Source organism: Aristolochia californica, unplaced genomic scaffold (assembly GCF_029961685.1).
Source record: "Aristolochia californica isolate CCGP_79_NKW_82.1479 unplaced genomic scaffold, dmAriCali1.0.hap1 SCAF_8, whole genome shotgun sequence".
NCBI classification, from domain to species: Eukaryota; Viridiplantae; Streptophyta; class Magnoliopsida; order Piperales; family Aristolochiaceae; genus Aristolochia; species Aristolochia californica.
Window position 1 is genome coordinate 18,569,827 of NW_027182279.1, and position 19,010 is coordinate 18,588,836.

A 19,010-nucleotide genomic window follows, 5' to 3' on the forward strand; every position below is an offset into this window, starting at 1 on the left:
TATATAAAAACTTAATAGAGTTCACATTCCCTAAAATTTACAAACACTCTTTGGAATTATCTCTCTCTAAATTTGTGCATTGTGCATTTCCATTTTAGATATATACATTTTTCATAAATCAAAACTTGAGTTTTCACTTGCGCTTCACCTCATATACAAAAAAAAGAGATAAAAGGCAAGTAGATGTAAGTAAAGAATAAAAAAGCAATAAAAAGCAATAACAAATGTAAGTAAAGAAAATTTATTCACACACACAAATGAACACAAAATTTTTGTTATCCAAGTTTGGGAAATTCCACTAGTTTAACCCTAATAGCTCAGAATTTATAGGAAAGAGATTTTTCTACACATATTTTAAAAAATGGATATGCATGCTTGAAACATGTTAAAGAATAAAATGACCTATGGATCCAAACTTTTAAAGAGAATAACATTAAATTCCCAAGTGAACAAGCGAAGGGATATTTACCCGAGTCAAACAAGCCATTCTTTTGCCCATTTACAAAAAGCTAACCTAACGTTCATAGATGATTGTAATGTGATTTACCCTGCGTAACGGGCTACATTTTTGGAAGGAATGACTTATGGATTGGGAGTCAACACTCAGTTAAAAATCCCCCAACGATTACAGAACCTTATATATTAAAAACTGAAAAGAGTTTACAATGCCTAAAAATTATAGACACTTTTCTGAATTATCTCTTTCTACATTTTGGCATTGTGCATTTCCATTTTAGATGTATACTTTTTTCTTAAATCAATTCTTGAGTTTTCACTTTCCCTTCACCTCGTAAACAAAAAAAAGAGATAAAAGGCAAATAGATCCAAACAAAATGAAAATTTTAGAGTTTATGTATGGAAAGAATTTTAAACAATAACAAACGTAAGTAAAAAAAATTTATTCACACACCACAAATGAACACAAAAGTTTTGTTATCCAAGTTTGGGAAATTCCACTAGTTTGACCCTAATAACTCGGAATTTTAAAAGAATTTTTTTTTACTGGACATGTTTTAAAAAATGGATATGCATGCTTGAAACATGTTAAAGATGCAAATGACCTATGGATCCAAACCTTTTAAAGAGAATAACATTAAATTTCCAAGTGAATGTGAGGTGGGATATTTACCTGAGTCAAACAAGCCTTTATTTTGCCAATTTACATAAAGCTGACCTAACGATCATAGATGATTGGAAAGTGATTTATCATGCGTAATGGGCTATATTTTTGGTTGGAGTGACTTATGGATTGGGAGACAACACTCAGTTAAAAAACCCCTGCCTCCCCCTTTTCTCGACGATCGCTGAACCTTATATTTAAATACTAAAAATACTTTACAATCCCTAAAAATTCCAAAACACTTTTTAGAATTATCTCTCCCTACTTTCGTGCATTGTGCATTTGCATTTTAGATGTATACTTTTTTCTTAAATCAAAAATTGAGTTTTCACTTTCCCTTCATCACGTAAACAAAAAAAGAGATTAAAGGCAAATAGATCTCAACAAAATGTAAATTTTAGAGTTAATGTATGTAAAGAATTTAAAGCAGTAATAAATGTATGAAAATAAAATTTATTCACACACCCCAAATGAACACAAAAGTTTTGTTATCCAAGTTTAGGAAATTCCATTAGTTCAACTCGAATAGCTCGGAAATTTATAAGAAATAGATTTTTCTACACATGTTCTAAAAATGGATATGCATTCTTGAAACATGTTAAAGATGCAAATGACGTATGGATCCAAACATTTTAAAGAGAATAACATTAAAATCCCAAGTGAACGTGCGGTGGGATATTTACCTGAGTCAAACAAGCCATTATTTTGATCATTTACAAAAAACTGACCTTGCAATCATATATGATTGTAAAGTGATATATCATGCGTAACGGGCTATATTTTTGGTAGGAATGATTTATGGATTGGGAGTCAACACACATTTAAAAATCCCTCACCTCCCCCTTTTCCAGACGATTGTAGAACCTGATATATAAAAACTAAAAAGAGTTTACAATCCCCAAAATTTACAGACATTGTTTGGAATTATCTCTCTCTAAATTTGTGCATTGTGCATTTATATTTTAGATGTATAATTTTTCTTAAATCAAAACTTGAGTTTTTGCTTTCCCTTAATCTTGTAAAAAAAATAATAAAAGGCAAAAAAATCACGACAAAATGAAAATTTTAGAGTTTATGTATAGAAAGAATTTATAGAAATAAAAAATGTAAGTAAAGAAAATTTATTCACACAGCACAAATGAACACAAAAATTTTGCTATCCAAGTTTGGTAAATTCCACTAGTTCAACCCTAATAGCTCGAAATTTTATAAGAAAGGTATTTTTCAACACATGTTTTAAAAAATTGATATGAATGCTTGAAACATGTTCAAGATGCAAATGACCTATGATTCCAAACCATTTAAAGAGAATAATATTAAATTCCCAAGTGAACGTGCGGTGGGAAATTTACTTGACTCAAACAAACCATTATTTTGCCCATCTACAAAAAGCTGACCTAACAATCATAGATGATTGTAAAGTGATTTATCATGCGTAACGGGCTATATTTTTTGTAAGGAATGACTAATGGATTGGGAGTCAACACTAAGATAAAAATCCCCCGCCTCCCCCTTTTCCCCACGATTGCTGAACCTGATATATAAAAACTAAAAAGAGTTTACAATCCCTAAAAATTACAAACACTATTTGGAATTATCTCCCTCTACATTTGTGCATTGTGCATTTCTATTTTAGATGTCTACTTTTTTCTTAAATAAAAAGTTGAGCTTTCACTTTCCCTTAATCTCGTAAACAAAAAAAGAGATAACAGGCAAATAGATCACAACAAAATGAAAATTGCATAAACCTTTCTGAATGATCTCTCTCTTCATTTGTGCATTGAGCATTTCCATTTTTTATGTATACTTTTTTCGTCAATCAAAACTTGAGTTTTCACTTTCCCTTCATCTCGTAAGCAAAAAAAGAGATAAAAGGCAAATAGATCACAACAAAATGAAATATTTAGAGTTTATGTATGGAAAGAATTTAAAACAATAAAAAATTCAAGTAAAGAAAATTTATTCACACACCACAAATGAACAGAAAAGTTTTGTTATCCAAGTTTGGGAAATTCCACTAGTTCAACCCTAATTGCTCTGAATTTTATAAGGAAGAGATTTTTCAACACATGTTTTAAAAAATGGGTATGCATGCTTTAAACATGTTAAAGATGCAAATGACCTATGGATCCAAACCTTTTAAAGAGAATAAATTTAAATTTCCAAGTGAACGTGCGGTAGGATATTTACCCGAGTCAAACAAGTCATTATTTTGCCCATTTACAAAAAGCTGACCTAGAGATCATAGATGAGTGTAAAGTGTTTTATCATGTGTAGAGGGCTATATTTTTGTAAGGAATGACTTATGGATTGGGAGCCAACCCTCAATTAAAAATCCCCCGCCTCCCCCTTTTCCCGACGATTGTAGAACCTGTTATATAAAAACTAAAAAGAGTTTACAATCCTAAAAATTTTCATACACTTTTTGGAATTATCTCTCTCTACATTTGTACATTTTAAATTTCCATTTTAGATGTATACTTGTTTCTTAAATCAAAACTTGAGCTTTCACTTTCCCTTCATCTCGTAAACAAAAAAAGAGATAAAAGGCAAATAAATCACAACAAAATGAAAATTTTAGAGCTTATGAATAGAAGGAATTTAAAGCAATGACAAATGTAAGTAAAGAAAGTTTCTTCAAACATGACAAATGAACACAAAAGTTTTGTTATCCAAGTTTTGGAAATTCCACTAGTTCAACCCTAATAGCTCGGACTTTTATAAGAAAGAGATTTTTCTACACATGTTTTAAAAATTAGATATGCATGCTTGAAACATGTTAAAGATTCAAATGACCTATGGATCCAAACATTTAAAAGAGAATAACATTAAATTCCCAAGTGAACGTGTGATGGGATTTTTACGAGAGTGAAACAAGCCGTTACATTGCCCATTTATAAAAAACTGACCTATCGATCATAGATGATTGTAAAGTGATTTATCATACGTAATGGGGTATATTTATGTGAGGAAGGACTAATGGATTGGGAGTCAACACTCAGTTAAAAATCCCCCACCTCCCCCTATTCCCGATGATTGTAGAACCAGATATATAAAAACTAAAAAGAGTTTACAATCCCTAAAAATTACAGAAACTTTTTGGAATGATCTCTCTCTACATTTGTGCATTGTGCATTTACATTTCAGATGTATTATTTTTTCTTAAATAAAAACTTGAGTTTTCACAATCCCTTAATCTCGTAAACAAAAAAAGACATCAAAGGCAAATAGATCACCACAAAATGAAAATTTAGAAGTTTATGTTCCGAAAGAATTTAAGGTTATAATGAAAGTAACTAAAGAAAATTTATTCACACACGATAAATGAACACAAAATTTTTGTTATCCTAGTTTGGGAAATTCCACTAGTTCAACCATAATAGCTCGGAATTTTATAAGAACGAGATTTTTCTACACATGTTTTAAAAAATGGATATGCATGTTTGAAACATGTTAAAGATGCAAATGACCTATGGATCTAAACCTTTTAAAGAGAATAACATTAAATTCCCAAGTGAACGTGCAGTGGGATATTTACCCGAGTCAAACAAGCAATTATTTTCCCATTTACAAATAGCTGACCTAACGATCATAGATGATTGTAAAGTGATTTATCATGCGTAAAGGGATATATTTTTTTAAGGAATGACTTATGGATTGGGAGTCAACACTCAGTTAAAAATTCCCTGCCTCCAACTTTTCTTAACGTTTGGATAATCTAATATATAAAAACTAAAAAGATTTTACAATCCCTAAAAATTATAGACACTTTTTGGAATTATCGCTCTCTACATTTGTGCATTGCGCATTTCCATTTTAGATGTATATTTTTTTCTTAAATCAAAACTTGAGTTTCTACTTTCCCTTCATCTCGTAAACAAAAAAAGAGATAAAGGGAAAATAGATCACAACAAAATGAAAATTTTCCGGTTTATGTATGGAAAGAATTTAAAGCAATAACAAATGTAAGTAAAGAAAATTTATTCACACTCCAAAAATGAACACAAAAGTTTTGTTATCCAAGTTTGGGAAATTCCACTAGTTCAACCCTAATAGCTAGGAATTTTATAAGAAAAAGATTTTTCTACACATGTTTTAAAAAATAGATATGCATGTTTGAAACATGTTAATTTTGCAAATGACTATGGATCCAAACCTTTTAAAGAGAATAACATTAATTTCCCAAGTGAACATGCGGTGGGATATTTACCTGAGTCAAACAAGCCATTATTTTACCCATTTGCAAAAAGCTGACCTAACCAACATAGATGATTGCAAAGTGATTTATAATGCGTAATGGGCTATATTTTTGTAAGGAATGGCTTATGGATTGGGAGTCAACACTCAGTTAAAAATCCCCTACCTCCCCCTTTTCCTGACGATTGCTGAACCTGATATATAAAAAAACTTAAAAGAGTTTAAAATTTCTAAAAATTACACACACTTTTAGGAACTATCTCTCTCTACATTTGTACTTTGTGCATTTCCATTTTAGATGAATACTTTTTACTTAAATGAAAATTTGAGTTTTCACTTTCCTTTCATCTCGAAAACAAAAAAAGAGATAAAAGGCAAATAGCTCACAACAAAATGAAAATTTTAGAGTTTATTTATGGAAAGAATTTAAAGCCAAAACAAATGTAAGTAAAGAAAATTTATTCACACACAAAGAATGAACACAAAAGTTTTGTTATCCAAGTTTGGAAATTTCCACTAGTTCCACTTTGATAGCTCGGAATTTTGTAAGAAAGAGATTTTTCTACACATGTTTTAAAAAATGGATATGCATGCTTGAAACATGTTAAAGATGCAACTGTCCTATGGATCCAAACTTTTTAAAGAGAATAACATTAAATTCCCTAGTGTACATGTGGTGGGATATTTACCTGAGTCAAACCAGCCACTATTTTGCCCATTTACAAAACGCAGACACTACGATCATAGAGGAGTGTAAAGGGATTTATTATGCATAGCGGGCTATATTTTTTTAAGGAATGACTTATGGATTGAGAGTCAACACTCAGTCAAAAATCCCCGCCTCCCCCCTTTTCCTGACGATTGCAGAACCTGATATATAAAAACTAGAAAGAGTTTACAATCCCTAAAATTTAAAAACACTTTTTGGAATTATCTCTCTCTACATTTGTGCATTGTGTTTCCATTTTAGATGTATACTTTTTTCTTAAATCAAAACTTGAGTATTCACCTTCCCTTCATCTCGTAAACAAAAAAAAGATATAAAAGGCAAATAGATTATAAAAAATGTAAATTTTAGAGTTTATGTAAGGAAAGAATTTAAAGAAATAAAAAATGTAAGTAAAGAAAATTTATTCACACACCACAAATGAACACAAAAGTTTTTTTAACCAAGTTTTGGAAATTCCACTAGTTCAAACCAAATTGTTCGGAATTTTATAAGAAAAAGATTTTTCTACACATGTTTTAAAAAATCGATAACAATGCTTGAAACATGTTAAATATGCAAATGACCTATGGATCCAAACCTTTTAAAGAGAGTAACATTAAATTCCCAAGTGAACGTGTGGTGGCATATTTACCCGAGTCAAACATTCCATTATTTTGCCCATTTACAAAAAGCTGATCAAACAATCATAGATGATTGCAAAGTGAATTATCATGTGTAACGGGCCATATTTTAGTAAGGAATAACTTATGGATGGGATCAACACGCAGTTTAAAATCCCCCGCGTCCCCTTTTTCCCGTCAATTGCAGAACCTGGTATATAAAAAATAAACAAAGTTTACAATCCATGAAATTACAAACACTTTTTTGAATTATCTCTCTCTACATTTGTGGATTTTGCATTTCCATTTTAGATATATACTTTTTTCTTAAATCAAAACTTGAGTTTTTACTTTCCCTTCATCTCGTAAACAAAAAAAGATAAAAGGCAAATAGATCACAACAAAATGAAAATTTTAGAGTTTATGTGAGGAAAGAATTGATAGCAATAAAAAATGTATGTAAAGAAAATTAATTCACACACCACAAATGAACACAAAAGTTTTGTGATGCAAATTTGGGAAATTCCACTAGTTCAACCTAAATAGCTCAAAATTTTATAAAAAAGAGATTTTTCTACACAAGTTTTATAAAATGGATATGCATGCTTGAAACATGTTAAAGATGCACATGACCTATATATTCGAACCTTTTAAAGAGAATAACGTAAAATTCCCAAGTGAACGTGCAGTGGAATATTTACCCAAGTCAAACAAGCCATTATTTTGCCCATTTACAAAAACCTGACCAAATGATCATAGATGAGTGTAAAGTGATTTATCATGCGTAGCGGGTTATATTTTTGTAAGGAATGACTTATGGATTGGGTGTCAACACTCTGTTCAAAATCCCACGCCTCCCCCTTTTCCCAACGATTGTAGAACCGGATATATAAAAACAATAAAGAGTTTACAATCCCTAAAAATTAGAGACACTTTCTGGAATTATCTCTCTCTACATTTGTGCATTGTGTATTTCCATTTTAGATGTATACTTTTTTCTTAAATCAAAACTTGAGTTTTCACTACTTCTTCATCTCGTAAACAAAAAAAGATATTAAAGGCAAATAGATCACAACAAACTGAAATTTTTAGAGTTTATGTACGGAAAGAATGAAAAGCAATAAAAAATGTAAGTAAAGAAAATTTTTTCACACACTACAAATGAACACAAAAGTTTTGTTATCCTAGTTTTGGAAATTCCTCTAGTTCATCCCTAACAGCTCGGAATTTTATGAGAAAGAGATTTTTCTACACATGTTTTAAAAAATGGATATGCATGCTTGAAACATGTTAAAGTTGCAAATGACCTATGGATCCAAACCTTTTAAAGAGAATAACATTAAATTTCCAAGTGAACATGCGGTGGGATATTTACTCGAGTCAAACAAACCATTATTTTTCCCATTTACAAAAAGCTGACCTAGCGATCATAGATGATTGTAAAGTGATTTATCATGTGTAATGGGCTATAATTTTGTAAGGAATGACTTATGGATTAGGAGTCAACACTCAATTAAAAATCCTCCGCCTCCCCCTTTTTTCGACGATTGCAGAACCTCATACATAAAAACTAAAAAGACCTTACAATCCGTAAAAAGTACAGACACTTTTTGGAATTATCTCTCTCTACTTTTGTGCATTGGGCATATCCATTTTAGATGTATACTTTTTTCTTAAATCAAAACTTGAGTTTTCACTATCCTTTCATGTCGTAAACCCAAAAAGAGGTAAAAGGCAAATAGATCCCAACAAAATGAAATTTATTGAGTTTATGTTTGGAAAGAATTTAAAGCAATAATAAACGTAAGTAAATAAAATTTATTCACACACCACAAATGAACACAAAAGTTTTGTTATCCAAGTTTGGGAAATTCCACAAGTTCAACCCTAATTGCTCGGAATTGTTAAAGAAAGAGATTTTTCTACGCATGTTTTAAAAAATGGATATGCATGCTTGAAACATGTTAAAGATGCAAATGACCTATGGATCCAAACCTTTTAATAAGAATAACATTAAATTCCCGAGACAAACAAACCATTATTTTGCCCATTTACAAAATGATGACCTAACGATCATAGATGATTGTAAAGTGATTTATCTTGCGTAACGGGCTATACTTTGGTAAGGAATGACTTATGGATTAGGAGTCAACAGTCAGTTAAAAATCCCCGCCTCCCCCTTTTCCCAACTATTTCAGAACCTGATAAATAAAAAATAAAAAGAGTTTAACATCCCTCAAAATTACCGACACTTGTTTGAATTATCTCTCTCTACATTTGTGCAATGTGCATTTCCATTTTAGATGTATAATTTTTTCTTAAATCAAAACTTGAGTTTTCATTTTCCTTTCATCGCGTAAACAAAAAAAGAGATAAAAGGCAAATAGATCACAACAAAATGAAATTTTTTGAGTTTATGTGTGGAAAGAATTTAAAGCAACAAAAAATGTATGTAAAGAAAATTTACAAGTTTTGTAATGCAAGTTTGGGAAATTCCACTAGTTCAACCCTAATAGCTCCGAATATTATCAAAAAGAGATTTTCCTAGACATTTTTTAAAAATTGGATATGCATGCTTGAAACATGTTAAAGATGCACATGACTTATGGATCCAAACCTTTTAAATAGAATTACATTAAATTCCCAAGTGAACGTGTGTTGGGATATTTACCCGAGTCAAACAAGCCAATATTTTGCCCATTTACAAAAAGCTAACCTACTGATCATAGATGAGTGTAAAGCGATTTATCATGTGTAGCAGGCTATATTTTTGTAAGTAATGACTTTTGTATTTTGAGTCAACACTCAGTTAAAAATCCCTCGATCCACCTTTTCCTGTTGATTGCAGAACCTCATATATAAAAACCAAAAAGACTTTACAATTTCTAAAAATTACAGACACTTTTTTGAATTATCTCTCTCTACATTTGTGTATTGTGCTTTTCCATTTTAGATGTATAATTTTTTCTTAAATCAAAACTTGACGTTTCACTTTCCCTTCTTCCCGTAAAAAAAAAAGAGATAAAAGGCAAATAGATCCCAACAAAATGAAAATTTTAGAGTTAATGTGTGGAAAGAATTTGAAGAAATAACAAACGTAAGTAAAGAAATTTTATTCACACACCACAAATGAACACAATTTTTTTGTAATCCATGTTTGGGAAATTCCACTAGTTCAACCTTAATAGCTCGGAATTTTCTAATAAGCAGATTTTTCTACTCATTTTTTAAAAAATGGATATGCTTGAAACATATTAAAGTTGAAAATGACCTATGGATCCTAACCTTTTAAAAACAATAACATTAAATTCCCAAGTGAACGTGCGGTGGGATATTTACGTGAGTCAATCAAGCCATTATTTTGCCCATTTACAAAAAGCTGACCTACCGATCGTTGATGACTGTAAAATGATTTATAATGCGTAATGGGCTATATTTTTGTCAAGAATGACTTATGGATTTAGAGTCAACACTCAGTTAAAAATCCCCTGCCTCCCCATTTTCCCAACGATTTCAGAACCTGATATATCAAAACTAAAAACAATTTACAATCCATAAAAATTACAGACACTGTTTGGAATTATCTCTCTCTACATTTGTGCACTGTGCATTTCCATTTTAGATTTATACTTTTTTTCTTAAATCAAAACTTGCGTTTTAAATTTCCCTTCATCTCGTAAATAGAAAAAGAGATAAAAGGCAAATAGATCACAACACAGTGAAAATTATAGAGTTTTTGTATGGAAAGAATTTAAATCAAAAACAAATGTAAGTAAACAAAATTTTTCACATACCACAAATGAACACAAAATTTTTTTATCCAAGTTGAGGAAATTCCACTAGTTCAACCCTAATAGCACGGAATTTTATAAGAAAGAGACTTTTCTACACATGTTTTAAAAAGTGGATATGCATGCCTGAAACATGTTAAAGATGCAAATGACCTATGGATCCAAACCTGTTAAAGAGAATAACATTAAATACCCAAGTGAACATGTGGTGGGATATTTACCCGAGTCAAACAAGCCATTATTTTGCCCAATTACAAAAAGCTTACCTAACGAGCATAGATGAGTGTAAAGTGATTTATCATGTGTAATGGGCTATATTTTTGTAAGGAATAAATTGATGGATTTGGAGTCAACACTCAGTTAAAAATCCCCCGCCTCCCCCTTTTCCTGACGATTGTAGAAACTGATATATAAAAACTAAAAACAGTTTACAATCCCTAAAAATTACAGACACTGTTTGGAATTATCTCTCTCTACATTTATGCACTGTACATTTTCATTTTAGATGTATACTTTTTTCTTAAATCAAAACTTGAGTTTTCACTTTCCCTTCATCTCGTTAACAAAAAAAGAGATAAAAGGGAAATAGATCACAACAAAATGAAATTTTTAGAGTTTATATATGGAAAGAATTTAAAGCAATAACAAACGTAAGTAAGGAAAATTTATTCATAGCCCACAAATGAACAAAAAAATTTTGTTATCCAAGTTTGGGAAATTCCACTATTTCAACCCTAAAGGCTCAGAATTTTCTAAGAAAGAGATTTTTCCACTCGTCTTAAAAAATAGATATGCATGCTTGAAACATGTTAAAGATGAAAATGTCCTATGGATCCAAACCTTTTAAAGAGAATAACATTAAATTCCAAAGTGAACGTGCGGTGGGATATTTACCCGAGTCAAACAAGCCATTACTTTCACATTTACAAAAAGCTGACCTAACGATCATAGATGATTGTAAAGTGATTTATAAAGCGAACGGGCTATACTTTTGTAAGGAATGACTTAAAGATTGGGAGTCAAAATCCCCACCTCCCCCTTTTCTCGATGATTACAGGACGTGATATTTAAAAACTAAAAAGAGTTTAAAATCCCTAAAAATTATAGACACTTTTTGGAATTATCTCTCTCTACATTTGTGCATTGTGCAATTACATTTTAGATGTCTTCTTTTTTCTTCAATCAAAACTTGAGTTTTTGATTTCCCGTCTTCTCGCAAACAAAAAAAGAGATAAAAGGCAAATAGATCACACCAAAATGAAAATTTTAGAGTTTGTGTCCGGAAAGAATTTAAAGAAACATGGAATGGAAGTAAAGAAAATTTATTCACACACCACAAATGAACACAAATGGTTTGTTATCCAAGTTTGGGAAATTCCACTAGTTCAACCCTATTAGCTCAGAATTTTATAAGAAAGAGATTTTTGAACACATGTTTTAAAAATAGATTTGCAAGCTTGAAACATGTTAAAGTTGAAAATGTCCTATGGATCCAAAACCTTTTAAAGAGAATAGCATTAGACTCTCAAGTGAACGTGTGGTGGGATATTTACCCGAGTCAAACAAGCAATTATTTTGCCCATTTACAAAAAGTTGACTTAACGATCATAGATGATTGTAAAGTGATTTACCATGTGTAACGGGCTATATTTTTTTTATAGAATGTCTTATGGATTGAGAGTCAACACTCAGTTAAAGATCCCCCGCCTCCCCCTTTTCCCGACGATTGGAAAACCAAATATAAAAAAATAAAAAAAAGTTTACAATCCCTTAAAATTATAGACACTTTTTGGAATTATCTCTTTCTACATTTGTGCATTGTGCATTTCCATTTTAGATGTATACTTTTTTCTTAAATCAAAAATTGAGTTTTCACTTTCCCTTCAACTCCGAAACAAAAAAAGAGATAAAAGGCAAATAGATCACTACAAAATGAAAATTTTAGAGTTTATGTAGGGAAATAATTTAAAGCAAAAACAAATTTAAGTAAAGAAAATTTCTTCACACACCACAGATGAACGCAAAAGTTCTTTTATCCAAGTTTGGGAAATTCCGCTAGTTCAACCCTAATAGCTTGGAATATTATAAGGAGATTTTTCTACACATGTTTTAAATAAGGGATATGCATGCTTGAAACATGTTCAAGATGCAAATGACCTATGGATCCAAACCTTTTAAAGAAAATAACATTAGATTCTCAAGTAAATGTGCGATGGCTTATTTTCCCGAGTCAAACAAGCCATTATTTTTCCCATTTACAAAAAGCTGACCTAATGTTCATAGATGATTGTAAAGTGATTTATCATGCGTAACGGGCTATAGTTTTGTAAGGAATGACTTATAGATTGGTAGTCAACACTTACTTAAAAATCCCCCGCATCCCCTTTTTCTCGACGATTGCAAAACTTGATATCTAAAAACAAAAAAGAGTTTACAATCCGTAAAAATTATAGGCACTTTTTAAAATTATCTCTCTCTACATTTGTGCATTGTGCATTTCCATTTTAGATGTATACTTTTTTCTTGAGTCAAAAGTTGAGTTTTCACATTCCCTTCAACTCGTAAACAAAAAAAAAGATAAAAGGCAAATAGATCACAACAAAATGAAAATTTTAGAGTTGATGTATGGAAAAAATTTAAAGCAATAACAAATGTAAGTAAATAAATTTTTTTCACACACTAGAAATGAACACAAAAGTTTTGTTATCCAATTTTGGGAAATTCCACTAGTTCAACCCTTATAGCTTGGAATTTTATAAGAAAGAGATTTTTCTACATGTGTTTTAAAAATTGGATATGCATGGCTGAAACATGTTAAAGATGCAAATGGCCTATGGATCCAAACCTTTTAAAGAGGATAACATTAGATTCTCATATGAAAGTACGATGGGATATTTACCCGAGTCAAGTAATCCATTATTTTGCCCATTTACAAAAAGCTCACCTAACGATCATAGATGATTGTAAAGTGATTTATCATGCATAACGGGCTATATTTTTTTAAGGAATGACTTATGGATTGATAGTCAACACTCAGTTAAAAATCCCCCGTCTCCCCCTTTTCTCGATAATTGCAAAACCTGATATGTAAAAACAAAAACGATTTTACAATCCTTAAAAATTATATACACTTTTATGATTTATCTCTCTCTAAATTTGTGCATTGTGCATTTCCTTTTTAGATATATATACTTTTTTCTTAAATCAAAACTTGAGTTTTCACTTTCCCTTCATCCGTAAAACAAACCAGAGATAACTGGCAAAAATAGATCACACCAAAATGAAAATTTTAGAGTTTAAGTATGGAAACAATTTAAACCAATTACAAATTTAAGTAAATAAAATTTATTTTCACATCACAAATGAACACAAAAGTTTAGTTATCCAAATTTGGGAAATTGCACTAATTCAACCCTAATAGCTTGGAATTTTATAAGACAGAGATTTTTCTACACTGGTTTTAAAAAATGGATATGCATACTTGAAACAAGTTAAATATGTATATGACCTAAGGATCCAAAATTTTTAAAGAGATTAACATTAGATTCTCAAGTGAACATGAGGTGGGATATTTACCCGAGTAAAACAAGCAATTATTTTGCCCATTTAAAAAGGGTTGACCAAACGATCATAGATGATTGTAATGTCATTTATCATGCTTAACAGGCAATATTTTTGCAAGTAATGAATTATGGATTGGGAGTCAACACTCAGGAAAAAATTCCCCGCCTCCCCCTTTTCCCGACGATTGCAAAACCTGACATATAAAAACTAAAAAGAGTTTACAATCCCAAAAAATTACAAATATTTTTTGGAATTATATCTCTCTACATGTGTGCATTGTGCATTTCAATTTTATATGTATACTTTTTTCTTAAATCAAAACTTGAGTTTTCACTTCCCCTTCACTTCGTAAACAAGAAAAGAGATAAAAGGGAAAAATAGATCACAACAAAATGAAAATTTTAGAGTTTATGTATGGAAAGAATTTAAAGCAATAACAAATTTAAGTAAAGAAAATTTATTCACACACCACGATTGAACACAAAAGTTTTGTTATCCAATTTTGGGAAATTCCAATAGTTCAACCCTAACTACTTGGAATTTTATAAGAAAGAGATTTTTCTACACATGTTTTAAAAAATGGATATGCATGCTTGAAACATGTTAAATATGCAAATGACCTATGGAGCCAAACCTTTTAAAGAGAATAATATTAAATTCTCTATCGAACGCGCGATGGGATTTTTATCCGAGTCAAACAAGCCATTATTTTGCCCATTTACAAAAAGATGACCAAACGATCATAAATTATTCTAAAATGATTTATCATGCGTAATGGGTTATATTTTTTTAAGGAATGACTTAAGGATTGGGAGTCAGCAGTCAGTTAAAAATCCACCACCTCCACCTTTTCCTGACATTTGCAGAACCTGATAAAGAAATGCAAAAAAGAGTTTACAATCCCTAAAAATTGTAGACACTTTTTCAAATTATCTCTCTGTACATTTGTGCATTGTGCATTTCCATTTTAGATGTAGACTTTTTTCTTAAATCAAAACTTGAGTTTTCACTTTCCCTTCATCTCGTAAACAAAACAAGAGATAAAAGGCAAATAGATCACAACAAAATGAAAATTTAAGAGTTTATGTGTGGAAATAATTCAAAGAAATAAACAAATGAAAGTAAAGAAAATTTATTCACTCACTACAAAAGAACACATAAGTTTTGTTACCCAAGTTTGGGAAATTCCACTTGTTCAACCCTAACTGCTCTGAATTTTAAAAGAAAGAGATTTTTCTACACATGTTTTAAAAAATGGATATGCATGCTTGAAATATGTTAAAGAGGCACATGACCTATGGATCAAAACTTTTTAAAGAGAATAACGTTAAATTCTCAACTGACGGTGCGGTGGGATATTTACTCGAGTCAAACTAGCCCTTTTTTTTCCTCTTTACAAAAAGTTCACCTAACGATCATAGATGATTGTAAAGTGATTTATCATGCGTAACTGGCTGTATTTTTTCAAGGCATGACTTATGGATTGGGAGTCAACCCATAGTTAAAATTCCCCCACCTCCCATTTTTCCCAACGATTTCAAAACTTGATATATAAAAACTAAAAAAGTGTTTACCCTAAAAACTATAGACACTTTTGAGAATTATCTCTCTCTACATTTGGGCACTCTGCATTTCCATTAAAGATGTATAATTTTTTCTTAAATCAAAGCTTGAGTTTTCACTTTCCCTTCATCTCGTAAACAAAAAAAGAGATAAAAGGCAAAAGGATCACAACAAAATGAAAATTTTAGAGCTCAGGTATGGAAAGAATTCAAAGCAATAAAAAAATGCAAGTAAATAAAATTTATTCACTCACCACAAATGAACACAAAATTTTTGTTATCCAAGTTTGGAAAATTCCATTAGTTCAACCCTAATAGCTCAGAATTTTATAAGAAAGAGATTATTCTACACATATTTTAAAAATTGGATATGTATGCTTGAAACATGTTAAAGATGCAAATGACCTATGGATCCAAACCTTTTAAAGAGAATAACATTAAATTCTCATGTGAACGTGTGGTGGGATCTTTACTTGAGTCAAACAAGCCATTATTTTGCCCATTTACAAAAAGCTGGCGTAGCTATCATAGATGATTTAAAGTGATTTATCATGCGTAATGGGCTATATTTTTTTAAGGAATTACTCATAGATTGGGAGTCAACACTGAGAAAAAAATCCCCTGCCTCCCCATTTTATCGACCATTGCAGATCCTGATAAACAAAAACTCAAATGAGTTTAGAATCCCTATAAATAACCGACACTTTTAGAAGTTATCTCTCTCTACATTTGGGCATTGTGCATTTCCATTTTAGATGTATACATTTTTCTTAAATCAAAGCTTGAATTTTCACTATCCCTTCATCTCGTAAAAAAAAAGCGATAAAAGGCAAGAGGATCACAACAAAATGAAAATTTTAGAGTTTATGTATGGAAATAATTTAAAGCAATAAAAAAATGTAAGTAAAGAAAATTGATTCACACACCTCAAATGAACACAAAAGTTTTGTTATTTAAGTTTGGGAAATTCCACTAGTTCAACCCTAATAGCTCGGAATTTTATAAGAAAGAGATTTTGCTACACATGTTTTAAAAAATGGATATGCATGCTTGAAACATATTAAAAATGCAAATGACCTAGGAATCCAAACCTTTTAAAGAGAATAACATTAAATTATCAAGTGAATGTGTGGTGGGGTATTTACCTGAGTCAAACAAGCCATTATTTTACTCATTTACCAAAAGCAGACCTAACTATCAATGATGATTGTGAAGTGATTTATCATGCGTAACGGGCTAAGTTTTTGTAAGGAATGACTTATAGATTGGGAGTCAACACTCAGTTCAAAATCCCCCGCCTCCCCCTTTTCTCGACGATTGCAGAACCTGATATATAAAAATTAAAAAGAGTTTACTATCCCTAAATATTATAGACACTTTTTATAATTATCTCTCTCTACATTTGTGCATTGTGCATTTCCATTTTTTGATATATAGTTTTTTCTTAAATGAATACTTCAGTTTTCACAATCCTTTCATCTCGTAAACAAAAAAGAGATTAAAGGCAAATAAATCACAACAAAATGAAAATTTTAGAGTTTATATATGGAAAGAATTTAAAGCAATAAATAAATTTAAGTAAATAAAATTTATTCCACACCACAAATCAACACAAAAGTTTTGTTATCCAAGTTTGGGAAATTCCACTACTTCAACCCTAATAGCTTGGAATTTTATAAGAAAGGTATTGTTCTACACATGTTTTAAAAAATGGATATGCATGCTTGAAACATGTTAAAGATGCATATTACCTATCGATCCAAACCTTTTAAAGAGAATAACTTTAAATTCTCAAGTGAACGTGCGGTGGGATATTTACCCGAGTCAAATAAGCCATTATTTTGACCATTGACAAAAAGCAGACTTAACAATCATAGATGATTGTAAAGTGATTTATCATGCGTAATGGGATATATTTTTGAAAGCAATGACTTATGGATTGTGAGTCAACACTCAGTTAAAAATCCCCCGCCTCCCCCTTTTCCCGACGATTGCAAAACCAGATAAATAAAAACTAAAAAGAGTTTTCAATCCCAAAAAATTACAGACACTTTTTGGAATTTTCTCTGTCTACATTTTTGCATTGTGCATTTCCATTTTAGATGTATACTTTTTTCTTAAATCAAAGCTTGAGTTCTCATTTTCACTTCATCTAGTAAGAAAAAAGGATAAAAGGAAAATAGATCACAAAAAAATGAAATTTTTAGAGTTTATGTATGCAAAGAATTCAAAGCAATATACAAATGTAAGTAAATAAAATTTATTAAACACCACAAATGAACACAAAAGTTTTTTTTCCCAAGATTTGGAAATTCCACTAGTTCAACCCTAATAGCTCGGAATTTTATAAGAAAGAGATTTTTCTACACATGTTTTAAAAAATGGATATGCATGCTTGAAACATTTTAAAGATGAAAATTACCTTTGGATCCAAACTTTTTAAAGAGATAACATTAAATTCTCAAGTGAACGTGCGGTGGGATATTTACCCGAGTCAAACAAGCCATTATTTTGCCCATTTAGAAAAAGCTGACCTAACGATCATAGAAGATTGTAAAGTGATTTATGATGCGTAATGGGCTATATTTTTGTAAGAAATGACTTATGGATTGGAGTCAACATTCAATCAAAAATCCCCTACCTCCCCTTTTCCGACGAATGAAGAACTTGATGTATAAAAACTAAAAAGAGTTTACAATCCCAAAAAATCACAGACACTTTTTGGAATTATCTAACTCTACATTTGAACATTGTGCATTTCCATTTTAGATGTATAATTTTTCTTACATCAAAGCTTGAGTTTTCAAAGAGATAAAAGGAAAATAGATCACAACAAAATGAAAAATTTAGAGTTTATTTGTGGAAACAATTCAACGCAATAAACAAATGTAAGTAAATAAAATTTATTCACACACCACAAATGAAGACAAACGTTTTGTTATCCATGATTGAGAAATTCCACTAGTTCAAACCTAATAGCTCAGAATTTTATAAGTACGAGATTTTTCTAAACATGTTTAAAAAAATGGATATGCATGCTTGAAATATGTTAAAGATACAAATGACCTATGCATCAAAACCTTTTAAAGAGAATAACATTAAATTCTCAAGTGAACGTGCGGAGGGATATTTACCCGAATCAAACAAGCTATTATTTTGCCCATTTACAAAAAGTTGACCTAATGATCATAGATGATTGTAAAGTGATTTATCATGTGTAACGGGCTATATTTTTGTTAGGAATGACTTATGGATTGGGTGTCAACACTCAGTTAAAATTCCCCCGCCACCCCCTTTTCCCAACAATTGCAGAACCTGATATATAAAGACTAAAAAGAGTTAAAATCCCAAAATATTAAAGACACTTTTTTGGAATTATCTCTCTGTACATTTGTGTATTGTGCATTTCCATTTTAGATGTATATTTTTATAAATCAAAGCTTGAGT